Genomic DNA, 16,787 nt, shown 5'->3' with positions numbered 1-16,787 from the left:
TAAATCCAATACCCGAACGAAAAGTTATGCCCATTTTTCTGAGAGACAGTAAGGATAGGGATAGGTGATTAGTTAGGCGCCGCCCAACCAAACATAGACGATTGGTTAGGCGCCGCCCTACCTAGCTTAGGCAATCACTTGGGCACCACCTAAGTTAGTTCCAGGTGCCAAAAACACTCCATTTTGAGTTATTTTAAGGGTACTTAAGTCTTTTAACACTCCTTACACGTCCCTAAACTTAACCCTATAAAATATATAGCTTCTAAACATATTACAACCCTATTATCATCTCAAAGCTCATCATCCAAGAGCACTAAAAGAGCAAAACAACTAGGGTTACGTAACTAAGCTTGAAGATCTGATTTTAAGGAAATTCCTCCATCAATCATCAAGAATCTTCCTTCTAAGGTATACGTGAGTTGATTCATAGACTCCTTTTGTCCATGAAGCTCAAGAACCATATTCTAAATTTTTTTATTATGATGTTTATGTTGTTGGTGGTTGATGTTCATGGGGTTGGAGTTTGATGATGCCTAAGATGGGATCTTTGTATGTTTATTATGAGGATATGGTGGTATTTAAAGTATAAATATGTGAAATTGGTGGTTGAATATTTGTAAAATTGATGAATCCACCTATGCATAAGATGTGCATGTAAGGTGTTTGTTAAAATACCTAATGGAATAGAAATTATGCTTTTATGACATAATAAGTCCTAAATGACTATTCCATGTTCTAAGTTTATGTTCAACGTGATCCCCATGCTATAGTCTTGAATTGAAGAAGTTGTACGAGATGCTCATGATATTGTTATGATATGGAATGACCATGTTATTGAAGCCATGCAAGTATATACATGTTGTGTGCATTCCCGATCATGTGATAGTTTTTTAAGAATCATTCTTATTATGGAAGCCTTACTTATGATATTGTGAATTATGGACTCAAATCTTGGGATAAAGTCATGTCATGTGTGTCAGTTTCCTTCTATCGAGTCCTGGGGGTACTTGTACCTAAAAACTATAGCTGTGTGCCTAGAGCCATGTTATGTTTCATGATATACGAACTCAAGCTATGATTCCATAGACTTCAATCAGTCATGTAACTCAGGAAAATCTCATGATCTTAGTCTGTTGTCAGATATCAGTAATATTCTACCAGTCAACGGAATTCAGTAAGATTAAGTCATGCACAGTCAGTTATTCATGTCCAGTCCCTCCAGATGGGAGTAGAGGTTAGCACCGAGTGAATCTAAGGATGGGAACTCACCCGCCAATTCAGGGTGTGATTCTTAGTAGTCATCCTTGTGTTCCAGAACTACATAGCCAGCGTAGATTAAGACATCTTAACTCGTCATATTAGGGTTGATGAGGTGGATTAATCCATCAATTTAGGGTTCCCACCGTTCTCATTGAGTATATGCCAGATAAGGGTCACTCACAGGCTGTCCTTACCCTTGGAATTGTATTGACACCTCTCCAGTTGGGATAGAGATTGGACCCCAACTTAGCCATAACGTCATACATGGGGCATGTCAGTTAAACACTACTTCCCATAGTTCTAGTATCAGTCTCAATAAAAGAACTCAGGGCATTCTTCATATTTTAGTATATACAGGACTGTCAGATACAGTCGACCATGTTATCAGTTTTAGTATTAGTCATGACAGTTATCAGTAAACTATGTATTAACTTACAGGTCATGCTATCATGTATTCACGGTCCCAATTTCTATATATGTGTGCAGTCTCACGTTCATATTAGTCAGTCAGTGCATAAAACCCTTTATGTTCATCTTACTTTCCTGGTATACTCAGTACTTCAGTTGTACTGACGCATTTGTGCTATGGTGATTTCTTTTCATGTTACATCATAGGTTCCGAGATATGAGCTCCAGCCCAGCAGTAGCGGTAGCATTCTAGTTGCAGAGATACAGTGAGTCCTCATTGATTTGAGGACAATATAATTTGATACATTTATTTATTTCTTCAGTTCAATTTTATGGAGTTAGTTGGAGACATGTTCCTTGAACTCCTTATTCAGATAGTTTAGAGACTTTTAGATTTACGTTCAGATTTACGTTCAGACTTAGCTTTCAGATTGAGTTGTTTTGGGTATTTTCACTCGCATGATTTTATTCATTTGAACCTTATGGCCTTACAGTTCTATGTATTCCGCATTATTATATCATGATTTGCAGTATACGGGTACATATATTAGTTATGGGTTATCTTGTGGTCCCTCGGGGTCATGAGCATCGTGTAGCATTCCGGTTCATCGAATCAGGGTGTTACACATATGGAGATGAGTAGCAATCTTGTAACACCTTTAAAAATTCAGCCTATGGGATACACCTACAAATCACTCCATCTAGACCCTGCTTGAAAAGGTATGGTTCATCCTAAATGTAAGCACGAGAATAATGGAGTAATTTCTTCCTTTGTTGTGAGGTGATTTCGAGAGGATATACCCCACAAACTATCAGGTTTACAATATCATCATACCATGGAAACTCCACTGCGTCTAATAACAACAACTTCTTATCAAGAAAGTCTTCCTTGATACTCTGAAAGTCATTTACAATATGATCTCTATTTTCCATCCATGACAAGTGATCAGCAACCTGATTTTTAGCTCCATTTCTATCATGCACCTCAAGATTAAATTCTTGAAGTAACAGAATCCACCTAATTAATCGTGGTTTTGCATCTTTTTTGTTCACAAGATACTTAATGGCAGCATGGTCTATATGAATAATGACCTTGGTACCAATTAAGTAAGATCGAAACTTATCGAATACATATACCACATTCAATATCTCTTTCTCTATAACTGTGTAGTTAACTTGAGCATCATTCATTACCTTTCTAGCATAGTAAATTGATTGAAATACCTTCTCTTTTCTCTTTCCCAACACTGCTCCCACTGCAACATCACTAGCATCATACATTAGCTCAAAAGGTAATTCCCAATCTGGTGTGATCAAAATAGGTGCTTTCATCAACTTCTTCTTGAGCTTTTCAAAACATTCATGGCAATCAGCTCCAAACTCGAACTTGGCTTCTTTTTCTAATAATTTGAACATGGGACTTGCGATCTTTGAGAAATCTTGAATGAATCATCTATAGAACCCTGCATGTCCCAAGAAACTTCGCACGACTTTGACTGTAACTGGATGAGGCAACTTTTCAATTACTTCAACCTTTTGTTTGTCAACTTCCAGCCCTTTGTATGACACTTTATGGCCTAAAACAATTCCTTCCTTAAACATAAAATGATATTTTTCCCAATTCAACACCAAGTTTGTTTCTTTGTACCGAGCTAGAACTTTGTCGAGATTTTGTAAACATTTTTCAAATGAATTCCCATACACAGAGAAATCATCCTTGAATACCTCCACAAATTCCTCCACCATGTCCAAGAATATTTCCATCATACACCTTTAAAATATAGTAGTGCATTACATAATCCAAAGGTCATACGCTTAAAAGCATATGTACCGTATGGATATATGAATGTGGTCTTTTCTTAGTATTCCCATGCTATGCTTATCTGATTATAGCCAGAGTATCTATCCAGAAAACAATAATACTCCTATCCTGCCAATCTAACCAGTATTTGGTCAATGAAGGGAATTGGATAATGATCTTTCCGAGTTGCTTTATTCAATATTCAATAATCTATACATATTCTTCTTCCGGTAACTATACGTGTGGGAACTAACTCGTTATCATCATTCATTACCACAGTCATTCCTCCCTTCTTTGGTACACAATGCACTGGACTTACCCATTTGCTATCAGAAATTGGGTAGATAATACCACTGTCTAACCACTTGATCACCTCTTTTTGGACTACCTCATTCATAACAAGATTCAACCTCTTTTATTGCTACACTCTAGGTTTGTATCCCTCTTCCATGTACTGGATTGATTCTCAAAATGTCAGACATCAGCCAACCAATTGCTTTCCTTCACTTTTTTAGAACTAATATATCTTCCTTTACCTGTACATTAGATAATCCTACAGACAAAATAGTAGGCAAGGTATCTTGATCACCAAGAAAAACACATTTTAAGTGAGAAGGAAGAACCTTAAGATCCAATTTAGGAGCTTCTTCAACTGAAGGCCTAGATGATGGACTAATTGGTCTATTCAATGGATCGATCAACACTTTATTTATCTCAATTACAGCCAAATTCATGATCTGGACTAATTCCAATTCTTCTGAATCCCCGTATAGATAAATCCATCAAGGCTCGCTCTAATGGATCATCAGACAAGAGCATCCGCCAATTTGAAGATCAATAACTGAAAGTGATGACAACTCCTAATATATGGCTGGCAATTTCAATGCTCTGTATATATCAAAAACCTCTACTTTATCGTGTGCTTGCATTGTTATTTTTCCAGCTGCAACATTAATAAGTGACTGCTCTGTTGCTAATAAGGGTCGTCCTAAAATAAATGGAACAACTGGATCGGTCTCAAAGTCAAGAATCACAAAATCCACAGGAAAGATTAAAGATCTCACATCGCACCAGTACATCTTCAATAATACCATCTAGTCTAGCAAGTGACCTGTCTACCAATTGCAACACAATAGTCATGGGTTTGGGGATTCCAAGACCCATCTTCCGGTACCATGACGTGGGCATGATATTTATGCTATCCCCCAAATCACACAATCCACGTGCACAAATAGTTTGACCAAAGGTAATTTGCAATATGAAACTACTCGGATCCTTTAATTTTGTGGGCAGTTTATTTTGAATTTTAGATGTGCATTCTTAAGTAAGTGCAACTGTAGCATATTTAGACAACCGATTCTTATTGGAAACAATATCCTTTAAGTATTTTGCATATTTTCGCATACTTGTAGAATGTCAACAAGAGGGAGGTTTACTTGAACTTGTTTCAAAAGATCTAGAAACTTCTTAAAACTTGCTTCCTCTTAATACTTTCTTGCCCTTTAAGGAAAGGGAAAGGGGATAGTCTTCTTCTCTACACGAATCTCTTTATTATCCTCCTTTTTTTTTCTTTTACTTCTGCCTTTTTTTGCAAACTATCATCAGTAACCAGAAGATTATACTGCTCCTTCATCATCTCCTTAGTTTGCAGCCCATTCCTCATTGTAACAGCCTTCACTTATTTAGGATTAGCCTCAGTGTCGCTAGGCAATGCTCCTTGTGGCCTTGTATTCTGTGATCCTGTAATTTGACCTAACTAAACCTCCAAATTTCTTGTGAGTATTTGCTGACTCTTTAACTCAGCTGCAAACTGTGCCTGTTGAGCCTTCATGTCCACTGCAAACTGTGCATGTTGATCCATCAACTGCTTAAGCATCTCCTCCTTATTACTATTCGAAGAAGTCACCAGATTATTCTAAACCGGCCGTGGATTTAGTTGTACTAGTCCCTTATACTGATTTGTATTTTGTGCCTGATTTCCACCCCATAAGAAATTAGGGTGGTTCGTCCAATTTGGATTATATGTATTGCCAAAATTCTGTTGACCCTGACGATTTGCATTCCCCATGTAGTTGACTAAATCTGGATTAACAGAACATGCATCTGCTTAATTCTCACTGCTTCCACAAACTTCACACCATGCATATACCTATTGAACTATATTTACTGTGGCTGCTGGTTGAGTTGTACCCAACTTTAAGTTGTTAAGCTAGGTAGTCATATGGTTCTGCATTGCTACAATCTGTGCTTGTAAGGCAGCGAACTGATCAACCTCCAAATCCTCTGCAACTTTCTTGGGGGCATTCCTCGAGTCTGCATGCCAATCAGGATTTTCTTGTGCAATTTGATTTAGCAAGGTATAAAATTCTTTATATGTTTTCTCCAAAGCTTGACCCCTTGCTGCTGAATCCAAGAGAATCTTTGTATTAGACTCAAGTCCTTCTATAAATGTATGAACCAAAACATCTTTCGATTGATGGTGATGAGGACGACTTGTGAGCATGCCCTTGAATCTCTCCCAAGCTTGGTAGAGATTTTCTCCATCTTTCTATCTAAAACTCAATATCTCATTCCTTAATCGAGCCATTTTCTGAGATGGAAAAAATCAAATGAGGAACCTTCGAGCACATTCTTCCCATGTAGTGATGGATTGGTGTGGTTCAGCAAGTAGCCATCTCTTTGCTTCCCTAGTTGAGAAAAGGGAAAGAGTGTCAATCTGACATAATCAGCACTCACATCTTTAGGAATATACGTGTCGCTTATCTCTTTGCAGATCCTCATGTAAAAGTCCCTAAAATTCTCCCACAGATTTCAACAATTGTACCATATTTTGTTTCAATTCCCACCGACCTCCTTGTTCAGGCTTTAGAATACTGTTAGTCACAGGGTGCTTAAGTGGGGTTGCCACTTCTCGAACAGGTCTTGCGACTGGTTGAATAGGAACAGCTAAAGCTGGAACATTTTCACCATTTGGATCAGCAACTATAGGATCACGTATTTCCGCCATCGATCCCTGTTTCAGTGTAGTATTAAGCTCTTTGTCTTTGATAAAAAATCACTTCTGGTTCTGCAAAGGGCTCTACTAACTCTTTGTCTCTAGCTAGTCCAATGTTTAGCTAAACCTGCGAAAATTCAGCCGCTAAGATCAAGTTGTTAACACTTAAACTTATGATCAAAAACCAAAAATTAAAGCAACTTACTAATTCCCTTTGATCCCCAGCAACGGCACCAAAAACCTATTGTGTCTTTATGCACACGCAAGTGTACATGATCGTGCAAGTAATATAATTACTTAGACAGTCAGATATCATTCCCTCGAGGATCAATAAACTAGAAATTTATTCAATCTTTAGTTCAAGACAATTTAGTATTAAGTTTTTAATTGTATTAAGATTAAAATGATTCTATAAATAAAATGCAATTTACTAAACAATAAATAATTAGTGATGACTAAACCAAAGTAAGCAACAGTTGTAATAAATAATGATGACGATTCAAGGGTTGAGGTATAGTGAACAATCTTACAATTCTCTATTTTTTTCATAGTCTAATTGGTTATTGGGTTGATGGTTCTCAAGGTTTATGCCACAATCTTAGTCTCCCGACCTTAGATCTTCTATCTATTAAATGTTATAACCACAACTCCCATAGAGTTACAATAAATCTTCTAGATTCGTTAAGTTTTCTCCTGCAAGTGAACCAAGCAAGGCTTTTAGGTATATCCCTATCCTAAATGCTAATTGCTAATTCAAATCCCTTATTTTATACAAGAATAAGAACCTTGCTCCATAATTTCTTCATTCTATCCTATGATTCTCCTCCTGAATTCACATAGAAATATAAATTTAATCTAATGGAGGCCAATCATTAAAATAGTAAGCTCAAGAAATTAAGAACAATTCATATGATAATCCAACAATAAACTATGGATAAGAATATTAAATAGTACTCATGTTCTTAGCCTTAACCCCAGAAAGGGGGTGTTTAGCTACTCATGTTTGAATTAACCATCCAAAATAAGTAACAAATCATACTCAGATCAATCCTTGAAATAAATAAATTCAAAAGAATGTTTGTGAACCCTAAAAGAGAGAAACTTTTATTTTTCCGTCGCTGCTCTGCTTCACCAAAAAGTCCCCTACATTATCTTGAATTTTTCCTTTTATAGCTAGGACAAGATAGTTAAAATATTCCCAATTTATCCACCCGGCGCATCACACCATGCCTTCTATTGCTATTTTCCATTAAAATCGGAGAAATTATGGAGCTCAAGTACACCCCAACAATTGTAAAATACACCCTCACCGTGACGCACCACTATCGCGGTAATCCATTGGATTGGGACAATTGCGAAATAATCATCCTCCGCGATGCATTAACTTTCACTAGAATTCAACCATTGCTATTTTGTTGCTCATCGCGATGCGGAGTGTCTTCAAATGAGGATTTCTTCATTCCAACTTCCCTTTTTCAGCTTAATGTCAGTCCCTTGAGTTCCATTACTACTTCCATATCCTACTTGTATCCAATTATGCACAATTCTTTATGATTTTGATCCTGAAAGTACTAATTATATCCATTAGGCACAAAACGAAATAAAAGATGAATTATACTTAAGAATTCATACAAAAGTTCTTAAACTAAGTTCAAATTTGGGTGCATATTGGTGCTTTGAGCATATAAATATGCCCAAGATCATACACCCAGTAGTTCGTTGAAAAAGTCATCAATTTTTGCGATGTGATATTTATTTGTGATTATGACTCTATTCTACTAATGATATTTGATACACATTGTGAGAGAGTCATGTTTCTTTCACTTGAATAGAACTAGAGCACCCAATGGAGAGACACTAGGCCTGAAAAATCCTTATCTAAGAGGTCTTTCAATTGCACTTTGATATGTCATCAATTTTATAATTTTTAACACCTTTTAAACCTAAAATATCATACTTTTTCATTGATTTTATGTTAATCTCTTACTTAATGCTCATTTGTGTAGGAAAATTTGAAGAGGTAAGATGAGCAAGTCATTTAATTCAAAAAGAGAAGAAATATGAGCAAAAAGAATTAAAGCTGAACTGCAAGCCCAGAAATCAACTCTCAGTTACCGCGATCACAACCTAAGTCTAGTCAACAAGTCAGCTTAAGGGCAATTGCAATATGACTAGCTCGATCATGGGAGTCGTGAATGCAGTCAAGAAATGGTGAATACAGTTGAGTGGAAAAACTTCAAGGGTAAAATTTAAATTCACTTAAAGAGACCAAGAGAAAGGTGGCATTTTTATAATATTTGCCAAATGTGGAATTAGGGCTAATATAGGGGTTTGGTAAATCATTCTCATCCATCTTTATCTATTCTTTATGTTCTATCTTACGTATTATCTTATACTTAGTTTAGGGTTTATGACTTAGAGCTTGGAGCTTGAATTTTTACTAATTTGAGGTAAGAATTAATTCTAGAGACTCCAAAGTAAAGGATAGGCAAATCCTATTGAGGATTCATTGGAACTTAAAGTGTGGTTTGAGTTCTCTTTATTTCTCATGAATTAAATTTATGAAGATTTGGTATATTTTTTGTTATTACCTTTATGAGTTGCTAGTTATTCCTCTTGGGATTATGTTAGAATAGGGTGTATTTATGTATGGGTTGTGATATATTTTTGTGTATGCTAATGTGTTGGTGTTAGGTGATACTATTTCTTGAGTAAACTAATTGGGGTTTATGGGTGAAAGCCCTAAATACCCAAAATAGGTTTGTTGGCGAAATCTTAAGCTCTAGAAAGCCTAAACTATCTTTGAAAGCAGGATTCGGGTGAACTTTAGGAACCCTCATTATCCTTGAAAGAGGAATGCAGGAACAAAGGAAATAATAGACAACTATCGAGATTAGTTTGCTAATTTTCACCATCTTAGACATAAGGGTGAATATGAGGTTGACTAACTCTTGGGCACTAATAGGGGTGCATAATTGAGGTATTGGTGGATTTAATTGACATATTAATTTGGTACTTAAAAAATTCAATGAGCGACATCTGTGAAGTTTTGTTGAAGAAGTAGCTTCAAGGACTTTAAACCAAGCCTACCACATTATCAACGATTGGAATTTGCACTGAATTATTTTGTTTCCATGAATAACTTGCCCCTGGGAAAGAATAGTCCCAAGATCCATTTTCGTTGATTATACTCTAATTATTCTTAGTTATGAATTAGTTTTTTAGAAACCAAAAATTAATCATAACTTTGAAAATATTTAACCCCACCCCCCCACCCCAATTTTTATATCTTTGTATCTTATGTTTTAATTTAGTATGTACTTTCATTTAGAACTTACCCATTCGTCACTCACCTTGTTCCTCGTGGATTTGACACTAACTCTTTTTGGGTTATTATACTGAAAATGACCACCTTGCACTTAATTTGACATATAAGTTGAGCATTATAAAAATTTACACCGTTACCGAGGAATAATTTGGCGTATTGAGTTAGTTTTGAATTCTCACTTACTAGTTTTGAATTCTCACTTACTTGCTTGAATATAAACTTGTAAATATTTATTTGTGATATTCTTTTGTTTCTTATGTTAGATAGAATTTTATTTTTGATCTATTTGTCACGATGGCATCTCAAAACTATTATGATTTTGGTAGTTGAAAATCATATCCTGATGATCCATGTCGATATTGTGACGGAGCCCACTTTTTGCGACATTATAGATATGCTCCCTAGAAAGATATGTGTGAACTATCTTGATCCTATTGGGAGTATGAATGTTACTTATGTGGTTGTCATGATGGACATTGGAGCGATTGTAAAAATATCCCTTTCCCCTAGTATACTAACCCAATTGCTAGTTCTTCTTATGATTTTTATAGGTCTTATGATGAGAAAGAGAAAGAAAAATATGTCATGGACAATGGGATTGAAGCAATGCTTTAACTTATCTTGGATTAAGTACAAACAATGGGGGATAACATACAATTTATTCATCAAGACATGGAGGCATGTAAAGAAGAAATCGAAAGGATAGTAGAAGTGGGTACAGAGGAAATCAAATATCATGGTTATGCCCAATCTTCCAAATGAGCTCAAAGTTGATGAATCCTTGATGATTTCCCAACCAACTAAATCAGACATGAGAGATAATGCCAAGATTGAGAAAATGGTACTATATTCGGAAGAAAAAAACAACTAAATCCTTTGTGAAGGCTCTAGTCCATTTTGGTGAACGAATGTCAAAATGGATGTAACTCCAAAATTAGGGAGAATACCTCACTCGAACCATTTGTTTACATTATGCTTGGTGGATATGATGAAAGTCGAATAACCAAAGAAAATGATGAATTTTGGAGAGTTTTAAATTCCAAAAGGTGAAAATGAAGCCCCTCACATGATGGCCAATAAATGCAAAATTTGGTTTGTAGCAAGTGATTTTTTATGCTCTCACCAATACCCAATGAGCCTGTTAGAAAGTTTGATGTGAAGTTGGGTAAAATGTTTAAATCTTCAAAGTGGAGAGATAGATAACATTTCATTGTGTCTCCACCTTCGCCCAAAGTAATCCAAAGATGTACTGATTTCATGTTATGCCACAGATTCTAGTCTTCAAAATGGAGACATAAATGATAGATAAAAGATGTTGTGCCGCGACTTTAACTAAGCCGCTTCTTGGGAGGCAACCCAAGAAATTCTTCTTGATGTTTTCTAATGCTTTTGGTTTAATTTTCTCTTGTTTTTGTGTGTTTGTAGGTAATGGCACAAATTTGAATTAGCGTCTCATGAATTAAACCCCGGATAAGTATATTGGACATTTTTTTCATCACTTTTATTTCTCTTTAGTAAGCTTACAAGGCATGATCTTTAAAATACAAATGATGAGCATATTCCATGATTTCTTTTGGAATGAATTTAATTCATTTGAGCTTAATTTTGTAGAATATTGTTGTTGGGATGAAGATTTTTTAATGTGTGCCTTGTCACAAATGTTAAATTGCAAAATTCTTATTTTCATACACTAGTGCACTCCATGTGCTTGATGAAACACCCAGTTGAATTTATTTGCTTAATTTAGTGGTGGGTGATTTAGTTTGGTTATTATTATTACAAGTGTTTGGCAATGAATTTATTCATTGGGCTTAGTCACATATATTGTTATTCTATTTATTCAAGATCTTACTTTTCATGCACGCCACATGTGTGTTAAAATGTCAGTAAGAGAGAAATACATTATATGCTTGTAAAGGTTAATATGAACTTTCTTGGGGCATTGTGTGATCATTTTTGCTGTATAGCTTTGAGTCCAATTGATCTAAAAAGTTGTATAACTGGTGATTTTTGATTGAATTTGTGGATGAATGTAGTGTCCATGGTGTGATCGGTTAGTTTGCTTATCATAGCATCTCCAGGTGAAGTCTAAGTAACCTGAGGGACATGAATGCTTGACTTGCACTATGATAGATTGGGTGATTCCATTCTTAAGGGTAAAGGGTTGTTTGTGTTTCAATTAGTGCCACGAGTGTCTTATGTACTAAATGGATGATATATCAAGTCATGAGATCATCGTACTCATGACTCATCTTTGTAAAGAGAGACAAAAATTGAATTTAATGGTCTCACTCAAAGGAAAGATCAAAAACATCCTAGATCACTTTTTTTTTTCAAAAAGAAAACTACTATTTCATTTCATACCAATGACATTTTGAATGAATTTTAGAGCTTTTTCACGACTTGATATATCATCCATTTAGTACTTGCACTATGATAATCTCATATTAGTTGGGAGATTAACTTTTTCTCTATGAGTACGATGCCATGTATGGTAAGATATTTGAATAATTTTTGTACATATGTGTAGTCTAAAACTTGCTCCGAGTGTGTTCAAAGCAAAATCCTAGACAAGCTTGGTTTGGAGAATGACCCAAGGCCATTTTTGACCCGTCACTTAGCCAAATTCACACCTTAACATTTTTTCCTAGTTAACCCCTTTGAGACCTTTTACCCATTTTTTTCATTGTGTAGTGATAACCTTGCGAAAATATGTAAGCCCTTTTTAAAATCTCTTTTTTGGCACTTAACCTCCTTTGATGCATTGAATGATTCAAAGTAATGGAATGTAGGCAAAATCCTAACTTTAGGAGGGGTTAGTGTGATGTGCTATGATGTGCCAAAAATGGTGTATGTAAGATGGTCAAATCATATGCTTATGGCATAAGATACATACTTGATGGTAAATTTGTTTAGGCTAGCCCATAAAATGTGATGAAAATGAGACAAATGAGGGGGATAAGAAGTGCTTAAAGTTAGAAAGTCTCTTGAAACATCCAAAGAAATGAGGAAAAGAAAATGGTGGCTTTGAATTATTTTGTAAATACTAATAAAATATAGGGAAATATGGGAAATGAGTTGAAAGAGGATAATATGGATAGGGAGAGGATAGAGTAATTGCATTGAAGGAGTTATTTTAGTTCCTTGATCCATGTATATTCCTTCCTGTACCTTAAACATTCATCTTGACCCACAAGACCATGGTGATTCCAAACTAGGTAAGTTTACATTAGTGGAGAAAAACACAGAGGGCAAGCCTATAGTTTTTCTCATTGTACTTGAATTTCTTTACGAGAGTGATTGTGAATTCTTTCATTATTTGGGCTCCTTTAGAAATTTCAATGTCTTTTGTGTGTATGGATTTAAATCTTGCTTGTGAGTGGCATCAATACTTTGGTTTAAAGGGTTAAGTCTTGCTCTTGATTTGGGTAAATGTGTTAAGTAAGTAGCATAATGAAGATTGAGACAATCTTTGAAAATTTTGTGTCTCCTCTTAAGATGCTTTGTTGATTTGGAAGGTTCATGTGATATAAAGTTGCATCCTTGCTTCATAAAAATGTTCTTATTGAAAAATTTTGGTTCACTTGTTACCATGACATATTTGAAAGTCCTTATAGATCTTTGTTAGCTTATTCCTTTAGTATAGCTCTGTTTTGGTTGTATTTGAGTTGAATAACCTAACTCACTAAATTGTTCTTGGTTGCTTGAGGACAATTAATAGTCTAAGTCTGGGGATGTTGATAAGTCATCAATTTTATGATTTTTTATCACCTTTTAAGCCTAAACTATCATGCTTTTCCATTGATTTTAAGTTAATCTCTTACTTAATGCTCATTATGTTGGAAAAGTTGAAAATGAAATATCAGCAAGTCATTTAAGTAAAAAAAGAAGAAATATTAACCAAAAGAATAAAAGTTGAATTACAGGCCCAGAATTTGGCCCTCAATTACCGTGAGCGCGACCTGAAGGTCGCGATCATGTCCAGTCAACAAGTTAGCTTTAGGGCGATCAAGATATGACTACCGCGATCATAGAAGTCACAAATGCGGTATAGAAATGGTGATTGTTGTCTAGTGGAAAAGATTCAAGAGAAAAATTTTAATTTGCTTAAAGAGACCAAGAGCAAGGTAGCATTTTTGTAATATTTGTCAAATGTGGAATTGGGGATAATATAGGGGTTTTGTAGCTTATTCTCATCTATCTTTATCTACCCTTACTCTTTTATCTTACATATTATCCTATCCTTAGTTTAGGGTTTATGACTTGCATCTTGGAGCTTGAATTTATACTAATTTGAGGCAAGCATTAATTCGAGAGACTCTAAAGTGAAGGATTGGAAAATCCCGTTGAGGATTCATTGGAATTTAATGTGTGGTTTGCATTCTCTTTATTCTTTATGAATCAAAATTATGGAGATTTTAGAATATTTATTCATTATCTTTATGAGTTTCTATTTTTTCCTCTTGGGATTATGTTAGAATAGGGTACATTTATGTGTGGGTTGTAATTCATTTGTGTATGTGCTAATGTGTTGGTGTTGGGTTCTACTATTGCTTGAGTAAATTGATTGGGATTTATAAGTGATAGCCTTAAATACCCAAAATTGGTTTGTGGGTGAAAAATCCAAGGTCTTGAAAGCCTAAACCATCCTTGAAAGAGGGGTTTGGATGAACTTTAGGAACCCACATAATCCTTGAAACAGGTATGTGGGAACTAAGGAAATAATAGATAATTATCATTTTTAGTTTTATAATTTTCACCATCTTATACATACGGGTGAATATGACGTTTACTGTTCCTTGGGCACCATCCTATAAATAGGGGTGCCTAATTGAGGTATTGGGTGGCTTTGATTGACTACTCATTAGGTACTCGAAGTCAATGGGTGACATCATTGATGTTCTATTGAAGAACTAGCCTCAACAACTTTAAGCCTAGACTACCACATCATCAACGATTAGAATTTGAACCAAATTATCATGTTCCCATGAATAACTTGCCCCTAGAAAAGCATAGTCCCAAGTTCAATTTTAATTGATTATACTCTAATTATTGTTTGTCTTGCATTAGTCATTTAGAAGCCCAAAATTAATCATATCTTTGAAAACATTCAAAACCTCATAATTTTTAAATCTTTGTATCCTAAGTTTGAATTTAGTAAATACTTTCATTTCGAACTTACCCATTCGCCACTCATATTGTTCCTTGTGGATTCCACCCTAATTCTTATTGGACTATTATATTGAAAATGACTGCCTTGCACTTAAATTGACGTGTAAGTTGAGCATAGTCACAATTTCAATTTCTTAAGCTTGGCTGGATCTATGTCGTATGGTAAAATTAAAATATGCTAGGTATCTGGAAAGAAATCTATTCTGAAGTCAATTTCCCTCTCGAGAGGCATTTCGAGAAGATATTTAGGAAACACTTCTAGAAAATCGTTCACTACTAGAACTGACATGAGGCTTAGAATTTTGGACCTTGAGTCCTTGACTCGAACAAGATAATAGATTCACCCCTTGGAAATCATTTTTTTTCCTTAAGGAATCAGACAACTTGGCCTATAGGCATTGAGGTACTACCCTTCCATTATATGATTGACTCATTAGGAAATTGAAAGTAGACTACTCTGTTTCTACAATCAACTGAGGCATAGAAAGAGTGAAGCTAATCCATGCCAAGAATAACATCAAACTCAGTCATTTCTATCTCTACAAGGTCAACTGAGGTGACCCTCGAGGATACTATGATGGGAAAATTTTTATATACCCATCTAGCTACTACTGAGCTACCGACTGCGGTAGAAATTGAAGAGTTCTATAAGGATTTTGGGACTAACACCAAAATATACTACTATATAGAGAGTAATGAAGGAAAATATGGCTCTGGGATCTAATAATGCATGCACATGAAGTTGAAAACTTGTAACGTACCTGTAATAAAATCAAGAGAACCTTCCTGATCCTATTTTATTTGAAGGGAATAAGCCTATTCTAATGTTTTCCACTAGTAGAACTAGAGGTGGCACCCTATTGAGGGTGACCTACTAGAATGGCCGCAGAAATAGTCCGACACTATTGTTGATCATTTCTACCTTTTTGCACAACCCACGAACACTCCCTTTCTTTGTGGCCTATCTTTCCATACCCATAACAAGCATCACTACCAGCCATGCACTCTCTCTTGTGGTTCCTACCACATCTATGAAAGACTAGTTTGGAGCGACCATTATTCAAGCTTCCCTAGGACTTAGAGCCTAGCGCCGTATCACAACTTTCCAATATGAACTTAGGTACTTGAGCACTGGAAAACTATGGGGTTGGGGCTAAAGATTTCTAGAGAAACTAAGAATGATTCCCACTATCTAACATATGCTGAAATAAAGCTAACAGTTTGGGCCTTCTTATTTTTCCTTTCACTTACCTTCTCCTCTTCGATCTACTGAGCATGAACTGTCAATAAGGAGATATTCATATCCTTAACCAATATGTCCCTTTTACACTCCTTAACCAGATACTTAGAGACACCATACACAAACTTACTCATTCGGGCCCTAGATCTAGCCATATTAGTAGAAAAATACCTTGCCAACTAAGTAAACTTGAGATAATACTCCTGCTACCTTGCTTCAAGTTTATGACCACCTATACTTTTTTTTCCTCAACTCAAGTGCAAATAAAGAACTTGTCCTTAACTGTAGCAGCAAACTTATCACACTCTACTACTCATGTATGTACACCTTTATCTTCCTTCCACTACTTATACGAAGTATGAGCCACTCCTAAAATCTGGTAAGTAGCGAAATCAAGATGTTCACTTAAAGTGATAACCATAATGTTAGTCACTTTCTACACACTATCCAAAAACTCCTGTGGATCCTCCTCGGACTTAGACCAACGAATACTGGGGGATTCATCCAAGAGAAGTCCTAAATTTGAGTTGCTACCATAATCAATGCTTGGTTGAATGAGGCAATAATTTGATGATTATTCTGA

General features: G+C 35.5%; 1 non-coding gene across 1 annotated transcript; it reads left to right on the top strand.

Annotated features, from left to right (window-relative positions):
- The first annotated feature begins 5,943 nt into the window (after window positions 1–5,943).
- On the top strand, window positions 5,944–6,050 carry LOC124889841. The gene has a single exon (XR_007048755.1). It is a non-coding gene; the product is annotated as a small nucleolar RNA R71 (small nucleolar RNA).
- The last annotated feature ends 10,737 nt before the right edge of the window (window positions 6,051–16,787 follow it).

This window comes from Capsicum annuum, chromosome 12 (assembly GCF_002878395.1).
Source record: "Capsicum annuum cultivar UCD-10X-F1 chromosome 12, UCD10Xv1.1, whole genome shotgun sequence".
NCBI lineage: Eukaryota > Viridiplantae > Streptophyta > Magnoliopsida > Solanales > Solanaceae > Capsicum > Capsicum annuum.
Note: the sequence above shows the minus strand (reverse complement) of the source record. Positions and strands in the feature narration are given on the sequence as shown.